Below are 13,500 nucleotides of genomic sequence, written 5' to 3'. Positions count from 1 at the left end.
GTATAGCATTAACTTAATGACAATGTTACTTCAACCCTCTGCTTGACAAAGAAGTAGCTGATTAAAACATTACATCTTAGGATATAAAATCTTATATCATACCCATTTAAATAAGCAGGTGATGTATAATTATGGATATTTAGGTTTGTTAACTTTCCTAAGAGTTGTTTATTATTCAGTGATATGAATTATAGCATGAATATTTCAATAGCCTTTTACTTAAACAATTAACTGATTTTAGTCATTAGGAAAAATACAAAGTATAAATTTTTACATGAGCAGAGAGACTCAATGTATGTATATGTGTGTGTGTGTGTGTGTGTGTGCATGCACTTGTGTTTGAAATAAGATGATATGAGACTATAAATTTTATTAGGAAAGGTTTGGTTAAGAGCTTATAATCTATAGTCAAACACACTTAAAATGTCTTGATGTCACTTACTTATAAGCCACATGGCTCAGGCAACTTATTCTCTGAACCTCGGTTTGCTCATCTATAAAACTGAATAACAACAATACCTAATTAACGGAATTATTGTGAGGATTAAATAGGATCATATATCTCGAAGCATTTAACATCATGCTCTTCATAGGTGCCAACCTCATGATTTGTTATAATTAAGATCTGACATGGGAATTTATGCTTACCTAAATTATACGAGATTAGATGCTTACCTAAATTATATGAAGTTTCAGATGGGTTGTCAGCAGGTTATAGCTATCAAAGGATAGCTATCCAACAGACATTTTGGGATTGGGTTGTCTCCACTGCTCCTGGCTACATGATATTTGGCAAACTGTTCTCTCTCTCTGTGCCTTGGTTCCCTCTTTGGAAAGTAGGGATAACATTAGTACCCATCTCTAAGACTATTTGTGAGGATTAAACAAAATTACTATGTGAAACACTTATTGTAGTATCTGGCATATAAGTTTTCCAAAAAGTTGGTTATATTTTTTATTAACATAAATCAAATGTGAACCACATTTGAATCTGCATTACACCAGACAAGAAAATATATAATTAGCATCAGGAAAAGATACAGTGACAAAAACCACTCTGTATCCATCCTCTTAAATTTCAAAAACTTGCTTTATTTTGCATAATCTCATAATTCTTTCCAGCATGACCTCACATGACCATAAAACTACAAGGGGATTATTATGAGAAACTATATATTGTCATTTAAAACATCTGTTTTGCTGAATCAGTTTAAACAGCACAGCACAATGTTGAATTACTCAAAGTTAATTGTAGATCTAATTACACATTTCTGTCTCTGAGAAAGTAATTGACAATCATAATCTACCTCTTTCTACCCAATCTCTTATATAAGGCAAAATCAAAAATCCCCACTTTTTTAAGAGGTGTGAAAGCTATCATAAGCAGAAGTCATTAACAAGGACACTTCAGGAAATATTGAATTTTAAAAATTGCAAATCATTCAGAGGAACACACACATACACACATAATAATGCAAAATAAACACAAACACAAAGTTCATAAATGAATTAACCCAGTGTGTGAATCAAAATCTATAAACTCTATTGATACGAACCTTTTGTCTACTTGCAGATAGTCAGGGGAAATTGTTAGTTTGGAACATTCTCAGCTAAAACGAACAAACAAATGAAAAACAAAAACAAGCCAACAAACAAAACCCAGTAGCAATCTTTCTAACTGTGACCTACGCAAGACCTGAGTATCCCAGAGAAGAACATGATGAAGCCGTCAGGCAACGCTATCTTCAAGGGCCAGTCCATTTCTACTTTTTTCTGTTATTTTTGGCGGTTGGTCTTTTGACCTAATGTTTGTCATTTCGGTCTCCCAATGTGGCTACTGCAGCTCCAGGAATAACATCTGAAGCAGCCTCCTTGTGTGCTTTCCCAGACACACAACCCCCTCTCCAGCAGACTTCCCCTCATTTCCAACAGAGCAGACGTCGGGCACTGTACACCTCAAGCTAAAGGAAGACTGAGAAATTAAGTGCCTGACAAAATGAAATCACATTTTCATGGTAGGTTTACATAAATCATTATTTATCACATGATGCTGGGCAAAGTGCCTCCCCAAATAGAATCACTTTCTGAAAATAAGGGAGTTACGTGGTGGGATGGATCTTGGTTGGGCAACAACAAGGATCTACAACAATCCGTTTTTTCAGAAACAGCACCAGCATTTTTATTAACATGACATGATTTACTTTTTTCCTTTTCTTCTAGTTTTAATCTTTTCAAATTTTAGATTAATTCTGAGAACTGTCTAATTCTTTTGGGTAAAAATTATTCTTAGTTTGATGAAGTCAAAGTAAATATCTCACCAGCATCATTGATGTAAACAATGAATTATTTTTGAAACATGTTTTCATGATATCAGAATGAATGTTTCTCTAATAACATTTAAGGTCTCTCTGGCTCTCTCACTTGCCCTGGACATTGGTACCCACTTCCTCCCACACAGCCATGCTGTGTTTCATTCTATTATTCATAGACAGTGCAGAGAGTTTTTGCTATGAGGAAGAATGTCAACCAAACGATTGATGATAGAAAAATTGTTCTTTTTGACTCATGTTCTAAAGAGTCCACAATCTACTTTGGAAGTTGTCAATTCATCTGAAATGCAAAGATGTGCAGTTATATTTGAATGCTTGCCTCCAAGAATTTTTGAATGTTTTCTCCAAAGTGGTGATAAACTTCTCTGATTTCAAAACATGCTCAAAACTACACTGTATTGTCTTTCTGTCTTATTTGTACTTTTGTCTTATAGGAAACAAATATATACCTCAGAGGAATTACAGATTCAAACAATATTATGGCCAGAGAAGGGGATAGTTGTGTCAGTACCTTTATTTAAAGGGACAATGCAGTAGGCAGGCCAGGGAGTCAAACTGTTATCACCATAGCTTTGCCATATAACAATTGCCTCAAAAGTGGGGTGAAAAGGTTTCTGTTATGTCATCACCAACATGGGAAAACTATTATCACCAACACATTCATATGTTCATACCCACACACAAAAGCAAGAAATATCTAATTTTTAAGAAACAACTCCACTTTATTTTATATTTTATTTTATTTATTTTATTTTACACAGAAGGATGTTTTTAATTTGTTTAGTTTATTTATTTATTTTATTTTTTATTTTATTTATTTATTTTTATTTAAAACATTACAAATGTCCCTTTTTCTCCCCAATGACCCATTCTACCATGTCCCACCCCCCTCCCCAGTCCCTCTCCCCACCATTGTCCCTGTCCTTGGGTTGTGCGTATATGCATATAAATTCTTTGGTCACTCTCTCCCCCTCCACCTACCCGCCCTCCTCCAACCCTCTGACATTCATAAGTCTGATCTATGCTTCCATGTCATTGAATCTATTCTGTTCATCAGTTTATTAAGTTCTTCAGATTTCACATATAAGCAAGATCATGTGATGTTTGTCTTTCTCTGCCTGGCTTATTTCACTTAGCATAATATTCTCCAGCTCCATTCATTCTGTTCCAAAGGGTACAAGATCCTTCTTTTTTACAGCTGCATAGTATTCCATGGTGTAAATGCCCCACAGCTTTTTTATCCACTCACCTACTGATGGGCACTTGGGTTGTTTCCAGATCTTAGCTATTGTAAACTGTGCTGCTATGAACATCGGGGTGCATACATTCTTTCTGATTAGTGTTTCAGGATTCTTAGGATACATTCCTAGGAGTGGAATCACTGGCTCAAAAGGCAGCTCCATTTCTAATTTTTTGAGGAACCTCCATACTGTTTTCCATAGTGGCTGCACCAGTCTGCATTCCCTCCAGCAGTGCACTAGGGCTCCCCTTTCTCCACACCCTCCCCAGCACAACGTTTGTTGATTTGCTGATGGCAGCCATTCTGACAGGTGTGAAGTGATACCTCACTGTGGTTTTAATTAGAACTACCATATGATTTAGCAATCCCACATCCGGGTCTATACCTGAAAGACATAAAATCACTATCTTAAAGAGACATCTGCACTCCCACATGCATCACACCATCATTCACAACAGTGAAGGCATGGCAATGACCTAACTGTGCACTGATGGATGGCAATGCGATATAGTAAAAGAAAAAACTGAATAGTATTCAGCCATAAAAAATAAGGAAACCCTGCCATTTGTGGCAACATATGTGAACCTTGAGGGCATTATGCTAAGTGAAACAATGCAGACAAAGAGAGACAAATAACATGATCTCAACTTATAAGAGAAACCTAAAACAGTCAAACTCAAGGAAGAGAGAGTAGATTGGCTGTTGTCGGAGGCTGGGAATGTAGGAAATAGGGAGATGCTGGTCAACAGGTACAAACTTCCAGTGATAAAATGAAAATTCTAATATACAACAAAATGACTATTGTTAATAATACTGTATTGTAAACTTGAAAGTTGCTGAGAGTAGATCTTAAATGTTCTCACTACACCAACAAAAAAGTGTTAGCCATGTGATTTGACAGATATATTAACCTTTTTGTGTAGTCATTTCACACCACATAGCTATGTCAGATCACCACTTTATACACCTTACATTTACAATGCTATCTATCAATTATATCTCCATAAAGTGGAAAAGCATTCCTCTGTTCTAAAAGTAACTTTGGAATCTGTATTTCTAACAGAAAATGCCAATATAGGGTGTAATTTTTGACCAGTGTTCTCTTCATAAACTAACCTAACTTGGAGAAGGGAGCGTATATTCTAGAGAAGTATATTTGGGGGCAGTCCTTGGCTCCACACATGTAATTTAAATGGGTGTTATAATTAAGTTACACTTATTTTCTAGTTTTCTTGTCAATGATATTGAGAAACTCTCATAAACTTGTAAAAGTAGAATAGTTATTCATTGCCAGGGAAATTACATAACCACACACTCATGTATGTACAGTGAGAGAGCACTAGCTTCATGTTATGGGAAGAGCATGATCTGAATTCACATATGGCTTGGATTTACATTCTGCCATGTAAATATCACTTTACTCCTCTGAGACTTTTTTCTGTTTCTGTACAACAATGATAATTATGCAAATATTTTACTCACTTTTTGTAAAAATCAAGCAGAACAAAATATGGACTGGAGCTCTGTAAGATGAAACAAGCCCTAAAAGTATTTGTTATATATTCGGTAAAGAATGTATAAGTGTACACATGTACCCTTTAAAGTTCTGCTCCAGTATTAAAAATAAAGTCTACCTGCAATTTGGGTTATTTATTGTTCACAAGATCAATTTTAAAACACTGATATCTGTCACTTTTTTTATCCCATTCTGTAAGAAAGTGAAATAGAAAGGTCGATGATAAATTCTAAGGTGTTCAGCCCTGACAGTTAAATAGTATTTTTGAAAACTTGAAGCAGAGCTTAGGAAAAATTTTGTTTTCTGTTTTCTGTTTGGTTTTTGGTTTGTTTGTTTGTTTGTTTGTTTTTAAGTAAAATGTTATGCCATGGAAATGTGTCTAAAATTGATAAAATAACCTCATCAAGGCTATTACTTTTTATAATTTCTTCATGTACTAGTCACTCTAAAATGTACTTTTGAAGGTTTATGTACTATTTCTTGAAATTTATAATTGCTTTTAATCAATAATGACTTATTTTGAACCACTAACTTTATAAAATAATGTGCTAGACAGTTTAAAGTAAATTAATAATTTTTTTCATTCAGCAGACATTTTCTATCTACCATATGCAGATATCAGCCAATGAGGTCTGAATTCAGATTTAACAACATTAAATAAGACTCGGGCCCTACACTCAGGAGCTCATACATCAGAGGGACAAATAAGAAAGAGAAGAGGGACTATTGCATACATATGTATCTTAACCTGGCAACCAGGCTAGAGGTTTATATCAATCAGATAAGTTTGACACTGGCAATGTGGGCGGCCAAATCTCATAATGAGCCACTAGGCTGTTATCTAGCAATGCAATTTCAGATGTGATCTAGAAAGTGCATTCATGCCATTAACAGCACCTCATTAAAAAATTCCATGGAACCATTAATAATGTGCACATGCATAAAAAATTTTCACAAGACTAGTGGATTTAACAATTCATTAAGCTTAATTAGTCTTTGTTATATATTTTTAAAAGGAACATTGAACATATTACCATATTTTAATAGGATACATCAAGTTAACACTAAATATACACATTTGCAAAGATTTTGACAATTATTATCTTGTTTTTCCAGGATGTAGTACCAGAGATTTCCTTTGTGAATGACGTTGTACTTTGAATGTTTAGAGCATAATTTTAGGCTCTCGATATAAGAACTAAGTAAATGTAAATGACTTATGTTGCTATGTAAACTATGGGGTATAATGATTTATTTGTAACATCCATTAATTCTTCAGACCATTGTCTAATTCTGTAACATGTTTAGTTTTATATTATTTAGGGGGAAAAGGAACAATTTTCATTTATATATGAATGTTTAGTTTATAGTATTGAGTTACTAAAAATACATGTGTACCTCTCACTAAATTTTCTCCTTATGGATGTTTTCTTTTTTATAAAACTGTGTCTGTAAATTCAATACAGCCTTCATACTTATAGCATTAACATAGTAACATACTTTTCCATCATTTGCCAAACTTACTTTGCTAGTGTCCATATATCATAAATTGTTTAGGAATGTTTATAAAGATAGTGAAATTACTTGTCGGAATAATAAAAATATTGTATCTTTATAAAAAAAAAAAAAGGAGCTACCATTTCAAATCTATATCACAGAGAGCTATATTGGGTAAGTTCTAGAAACATACCTTTAAAAGTTTCTCTTCCCTTCTATGACCAACTCCCATTTGTGCCTCTCCTGAGTCAAACTGATAGGCCAGCCAGACGCAATGAAGACTATGGATCGATGGAGAGAACCTACTGATTACCCCTTGGTGAGAATCAGAAAATGTCACATCCTGGGAAGATCTTGACTGGCAGAATTCTGTGTTACAGAAAATTCAACATCCAAGCTGCCTTATCAGATGGACAAAGCATGTGGGGCGGAGCCACAGCATCCAACAGGTCTCATGACTGGGAACTGACATTTGCTTTCAAACCAGGAAGATGCTTTAGACTACAACCAAACTGCTGACACTAGGAAATTCCAACAACAGCTTCTGAGCTAGAAGCCAGCATTGAGTAATAAAAATCAAGCTAATGTAGTAATGTAATATCTGGAGGGAGGCAAGTCCAAAGAAATGGAAAAGAGATCTAGTGAGATAAAACTGCTCAGGGGGAGAGGTGGCCTACATAGATTTAAATACAATACCAAGGATAATCCTGGTGCTAACACACCTATTTTCCCAATTAACAACTGGGTGTGTGAATTGATAAAGGGATGTCACTGATGAAGACCAAAGAAGAACCCTAGAAGATCACACAAAAGAGATGCAGTAAAGCACTGATAAAAGTTACTTTTATTTTATTTTATTTATTTTACTTTTTTACTTTTATTAGTATTTATTTTATGTTGAATTGACTCCCGGGCCATAAGTTTTTGCTTCTTCAGTTTCCTCTGGGATATCTTTTTCTCCTGTGCAACCTCCTCTTCAGGTTTAGGAACAATCTGATCTTTTTCAGGAGGATCCTCTCAGTGGGGCAGGGAGAGCTCATGTCTGGGTTAATCCGCCCATGAGCTCTGTAAGTTCTATGTCGCATCTTGGGAGCTTTGTTCACATGGATGTGCTCAGTGACCAGAGACTCTACATCTAAACCCTTAAGTTCAGCATTGCTCTCTGCATTTTTAAGCATGTGCAGCAAAAATTCAGACTCTTTTTGGGCCACCGACCCTGTGTTCAGCCCCACTGTTTCGTCTGGACACATCTACTAACTCCACCATTGTTAACGATGGAATGGCACACATTGCTTCTGCAAAGTGACATCCTTCAGATACTTGGTGGCTTTTTGAATATGCATGCCCTTGATGGCCTGGGCAGTTCCACGAGCGTTCTTAAAGTGAACACTGAGATTTGAACCTCTTGATTTGCATGATTTTGTGGGATTTTCTGGGTCAAGTGAATAGCGAACCATTTTCAGAGGTCACCTCTGGCCACTTTCAGGAAGAGGTAAAAGTTAATTTTTAAAATTCTTAAATCATAAGGAAAAGATAAGAGTCTTTTAGAAGTAACTGTGTGGCACAAATATAAAAATCAAACAGTTTATATGGGAAAAAATACCCCAAATTGTCAAGAATAGGAAAAGAAGAATGGAATTGCTTTAACAGGTAACAAAAAATTCTAGACTCACTGTAATGGAATAATCTATTGGTAGAGGAATAATTTATAGAAATTAAATACAGCATATATACATATTATGAGAACTTATGTATTTGTGAGAATTTAATGTATAATATTGGTAAAAGTTCAATTCTGTATAATAAGCATCAATTATTTAATAAAATTGCTGGCATAAAAAGTACTGGTAATCCATCTTGAGAAAAATAAAATTGAATAGCTATATTACATTACATAAAAATGTATTTCAGATGGATTAAACACTTCCACAAAACAAACCAACCAATAAAAACACCTGTTTATTAATTAGTTGCTACAAGTGAGTGTACCAGAATATATAAAATGTAAAACATAAAAATAAAGTATGTGTGTTTATACACACTCAAACATAGTTGCATTTTAATTGCATTGTAAATAATTGGTCTGCTATTTGTTAGCAGATTTATCATAACTACTTGCAAAGGTTTTAATCTATAGAATCACCATATAGTTACATACTTTTAAAAATAATTGAAATGGTCTTTAACATTTTTTTCCCTCTTTTAAATAATTAGTCATGATGCTCTTCCTAATTGTGGTATGACTGATGGCTGATGCTGTATATTATACATTACTGTGTGATTGCATTACAAACTATTTCAGCCTGTCTGCTCCCCAAACTAGCCCATACCAGAGTGGGGCTCTTGGCCCTTCTTACTCCAAAATTCCCTCAGCATATTTTTATTAATATGCAATTATATATCCATTGTTTGTATATCCATTTACTCCACTGAAAATCTCTTGAGGAAAATTTCATCTTAGTATGCCCACTGCTTAGTTTAATTTTGCTGATCCCAATGAAGGCATACATAGGGAGAAAAATCAGTGAAGGATCCTCATCAATAACATATCCTTGCTGGCTTACAGTGTAACCAGTTTCAGTTATGATCAAACTCAACTAGCTAGAGTCTTCAGATGTTCTTTATTTTATTGTCCCCAAACAGGAACTGATTAAGCTAGTGATTTCCTAGTTCCCACCTAAACACAAAAACTCCAGCACTGGGTGGAACTATTTCTAAATCTTCTACCCTCTTTTCTGATTTCTTAAGAAGATGATGTTGAATAAAATGGTTAACCCCTGGTCATCGTTAAGGATAGAAACACCTGTCCTTTGCTGAAGACTATAAATATTACCAAGGGCTCCTGGGTTTTCCAATGTTTTTCATTTTTTAACAAAAGCCCTGAATAGGACATTTAAGCTAGCAGATGTGTTGGGCCCTGCAATGTGGTCATGCTGGTAGCTTTATTTGGTGCTCAATCTGTAACTAACCACCCTCCTAATTTGCTTCTTAAATCACCTGTGGACTTTAAAACTCGTTAACTAAGCTGGTAAGAATATGAGAGGATCTTTTGTGAATGTAGTTCATGAGATTTAGCACAGGTTTGGGGATATTTGTTTTGTTACATCTATTTCTGTGGCTTATGGGTTGTTTTTTGTGGGGGTGGTGGAATTTATTCATCAGCTCTGGGTGTTAAACTGTGTTAAATGGATGAGGTAGTGGCCAACAGAGTGTTTGAAGCGAGAGAGCTGTTAACTGTGTAAGTCTATAACTTGTTTACCACTTCTTAAAGCATAAACCAAAGCACCTAAAACTCAGGAAAAAAAATTCATGACACAAAGAACTCTGAGAAAAACTAGAGCAATTATGTTCCCCGTAGCTGATCCAAATAAGCTTTCTTTCTTAGATAAAAGTTAAATATGTCTAATATTTATTTCTTCAGTCAGAACTTTCTGTGGCTTGTCTCTGCCCAGCATGTCTGTCTTGCTTCGGGCTACCCTATAGAGAATCACAGCTTGTCTGAAAGTGAGCCTACCTGGTTCTTTTAGCTAATTAAACCCACAGTTTGTAGAATAAGATATTCTCTCACTTTGGAGTATTAGTTTTACAGGCTTCTCAGCTTCTCCTCAACATCTATTTTAAAGTGAAACCAAACAGCACTAAACACTTTGGGGCCCTAACAAAATGGGCCCTTCCTTTGCCTTTTTGTTCCTTTTTTTTAGTAAAAGCAAACTTGTGTAAGACCCAGCTCTATGGATGCAGTGTCATCAGTTCATAGTTCTTTTTAGACAATGGCTAAGGATCATTTGGCTTAAACATAAGAAATTTAATGAGAAGTTGACTTTTATTGAAATTCTCAGGTAAATCTTACATATGTGGAATCTAATGAACAAAATAAACTGACAAACAAAATTGGTACAGAGACATGGAAGCATGCAACAGACTGACAGATCTGAGGGAAGGGTGGGTAGGGGGACAGAAAGAGATTGACCAAGAAACTTATGTACATATATGCACAGCCCATGGATACAGGTGACAGTGGGGTGAAGCCCTGGGGTGGGGCAGGGCTGGGTGAAGGGGGTCAAGAGTGGGAAAATAGGGGCATCTATAATACTGTCAACAATGAAAAAATAAATTTTAAAAAAAAAGAAAATACAAACATTTTTGATCTTGTACCAATTAAGGTCTCCGAAATGTGCCATATTGCTGAGTTAAGTGACATGTTGGTTTCCAAGTTCAATACTTGGAAAGCTGATTGTTTCTTCTTTAGTTGCTGCTCTGTCAATAGAGGAAGATAACAAGGAAATTGGTTTCCTCAAGAGGGACTGACATTGTTTTGACTTATTCAGTTTACTGCTTAGATATTTTAGGGTGTAACTCATATGCTGTATCAATTACTTTTGTTGCAATAATGTTTTCTGGGTTAATGACAACAGAATGTATCTGTTTGCTTTATATGGTCTTTTTTTCCTCAGAGGGAAAGGTAAAAGTTTAGCATGGTAATTTTTTGGTAACTGTTAATTTGTAACTAGCATCCATTCCTTCCCCGCATTTTTCAATACACATATGTTCTATTATCCATACTTTCCCTCTGTAGCTTATATTCTTTGAGTTAAGCTGATTTTACATCATGGGAGTGTATACTGATAGGTCCCATCTCCTATATATACCTTGTATCAAAGTGATTGATGCAGGTAACCCAGAATTCTTCTAGATACAAGTCTGGTTTTCAAAGGGACATGTATGACCCAACTTAGATCAATGAAATGAGAGAGAACACTCATCTCAGGGCTTCTGAAAAGGAAGCTTCCTCCTTTAAAAGAAATATCCTGGAGAGCTACATACAAGAGACATTTACTCTCTGTCCTCTCTATTGTGATACCACTTTTTCATGCTATTATTATTAGCTTCCTTGATTTGCACTTATTTGCCTTCATAGTTATACTTCTTTACAATGCATTAGGGTCCTTGAGTCTCGACGCCATTCAAATTTTTCTCCAATCAATAAAGAAAACATATTAAAGTTACCTGAAGGTAGGAAGTTATCTTGTTGACCATTCTATCCTTTGCATTAGATAGGACTTCAATATATATTTGTTTAAAGCTGGGTTTAATAAATGATGAATACATGGGTGGATGTTTTGCAAGTAGCATTAGAGGAAAACATGATGTTGGGCTAGTAACACTGCAAGCTGTCAGCAAAGATAGATGGCTTCGGTAGTGTTGCTATAAATAACCACCACGTGCCCCTCAGAGCTGGTGGAAGCCTCATTCTGCATGACAGTCATTGATCTGCTGTACAACTAAATGCAACCTTTTGTGACACCACTTGAGGAGAAAAGGTTATGTTTCACATTTAAGCTTTGAATAATAAGGTCATGATCAAATTAAATGAATTTCTCTGGTGAATACATGAAATATATACAAATTAATACAACAAATTAGAGACATTATTGCACAGAAAAGGTGAGCAGGCTGGAGCTAAATGTGATCCTGGAACTTAGTCTTTTGAATGTATTATTAATGAAGTGAAAATCCTGCTTCATTAAAAATATACTAAGACTCACTCCTCACCACCTATAGAATGACCCTAAACTGTACTCTAAACTAGAATACTAAAGAATAAATAAATTAAATAATAGATATGTTTCCTAAGTGATTATAAATTTATTAGAGCATATTTCAAAGACTAGCAAAATAGTTAAAGGAAAATCACATACAGGAATTCTTACTATACCTTTTTTTCAGATTTGTAGTAAACTTCATATTTGGTATTTGGAGGAAAAGTGCAATTGTAGTTTATATTAGTCTGGCAAATATATTGTTGTGGGATTTGAAGATTAGTTAGCAAGTCTTCCTTTCTGACACAAAACAACTTGTTCCTAACTTCAACTTCCAGAGCTACTGAAGAGTGTTTTCTTTGTTACCCTTCTAATAATCAAATTTTCTATTACGACAAGAGTTGTATTAGTAAATTTAGTACATATCTATACATTATTTGACATACTTTAGCAAATAACAATAATCCAAATGGCTCAACTTTTAACCTACCAAAATTGTCCACTTGTATTTCATACAACTTTGGTAATTTAATTAGCATAACAAGTATTTTATTTTATTTTATTTTTTATTTTATTTTATTTTTAATTTATCTTTATTGTTGAAAGTATTACAGATATCCCCCCTTTTTTCCCCATTGATCCCCTCTAACCTGCATCCACCACCCCCTCCCCAGGCCTTCCCCACACTATTGTCTGTGTCCATGGGTTATGCATATATGCATATAAGTTCTTTGATTAATTTCTCCCCACCCACCCCCGCCTTCCCACTGAGATTCATTAGTCTGTTCCATGCTTCTATGTCTCTGGATCTATTTTGTTCCTCAGTGTGTTTTGTTTATTAGATTCCACATATGAGTGAGATCATGTAAAACTGAATCAGGAAGAATCAGAAAACCTGAATACGCTAATAACTGATGAAATCAAAGCAGTAATAAAAAAAAAAAATTTAAAAACAACAGCAAACAAAAGCCCTGGTCTGGGTCGCTTCATCGGGGAGCTTTCTTATTCTTTAAGTTGTAGGGTTAGACAGCTTACTAAAAATTTTTCTAGGTTTTTGAGGTAGACTAAAGAGTGCTACGAACTTCCCTTTTAGGACTGCTTTCACTGTGTCCCAAAGATTTGGGGTTGTTGTGTGTTCATTTTCGTTCATTTCCAAGAAGTTTTGGATTTCTTTCTTGATCCTATTGGTAACCCATTCATTGTTTAATAACATGTTATTTAGCCTCTATGTGTTTGAATGTTTTTGAGTGTTTTTACTGTGGTTGATTTCTAATTTCATGCCATTTTCACTTGTTTCCAAGAAGTTTTGGATTTCTTTCTTGATCCTATTGGTAACCCATTCATTGTTTAATAACATGTTATTTAGCCTCTATGTGT

The 13,500-nt window shown here is 34.9% G+C and overlaps 1 protein-coding gene and 1 pseudogene across 7 annotated transcripts in view; both read right to left on the bottom strand.

The window, feature by feature from the left end:
- PCDH9 (protocadherin 9) overlaps positions 1 to 13,500 on the bottom strand; it is an 838,035-nt gene that overhangs the window by 165,731 nt on the left and 658,804 nt on the right. The gene's annotated exons all lie outside the window — the stretch shown is intronic.
- Positions 7,442 to 8,040, bottom strand: LOC308553523 (large ribosomal subunit protein uL22 pseudogene; annotated as a pseudogene). Its single transcript has one exon. The product of its transcript is annotated as a large ribosomal subunit protein uL22 pseudogene (transcript).

The sequence above is a fragment of the Miniopterus schreibersii genome, assembly GCF_964146895.1.
Source record: "Miniopterus schreibersii genome assembly, chromosome: 2".
NCBI classification, from domain to species: Eukaryota; Metazoa; Chordata; class Mammalia; order Chiroptera; family Miniopteridae; genus Miniopterus; species Miniopterus schreibersii.
The sequence above is the reverse complement of the archived record's forward strand: the minus strand, read 5'-3'. Positions and strand labels throughout refer to the sequence as shown.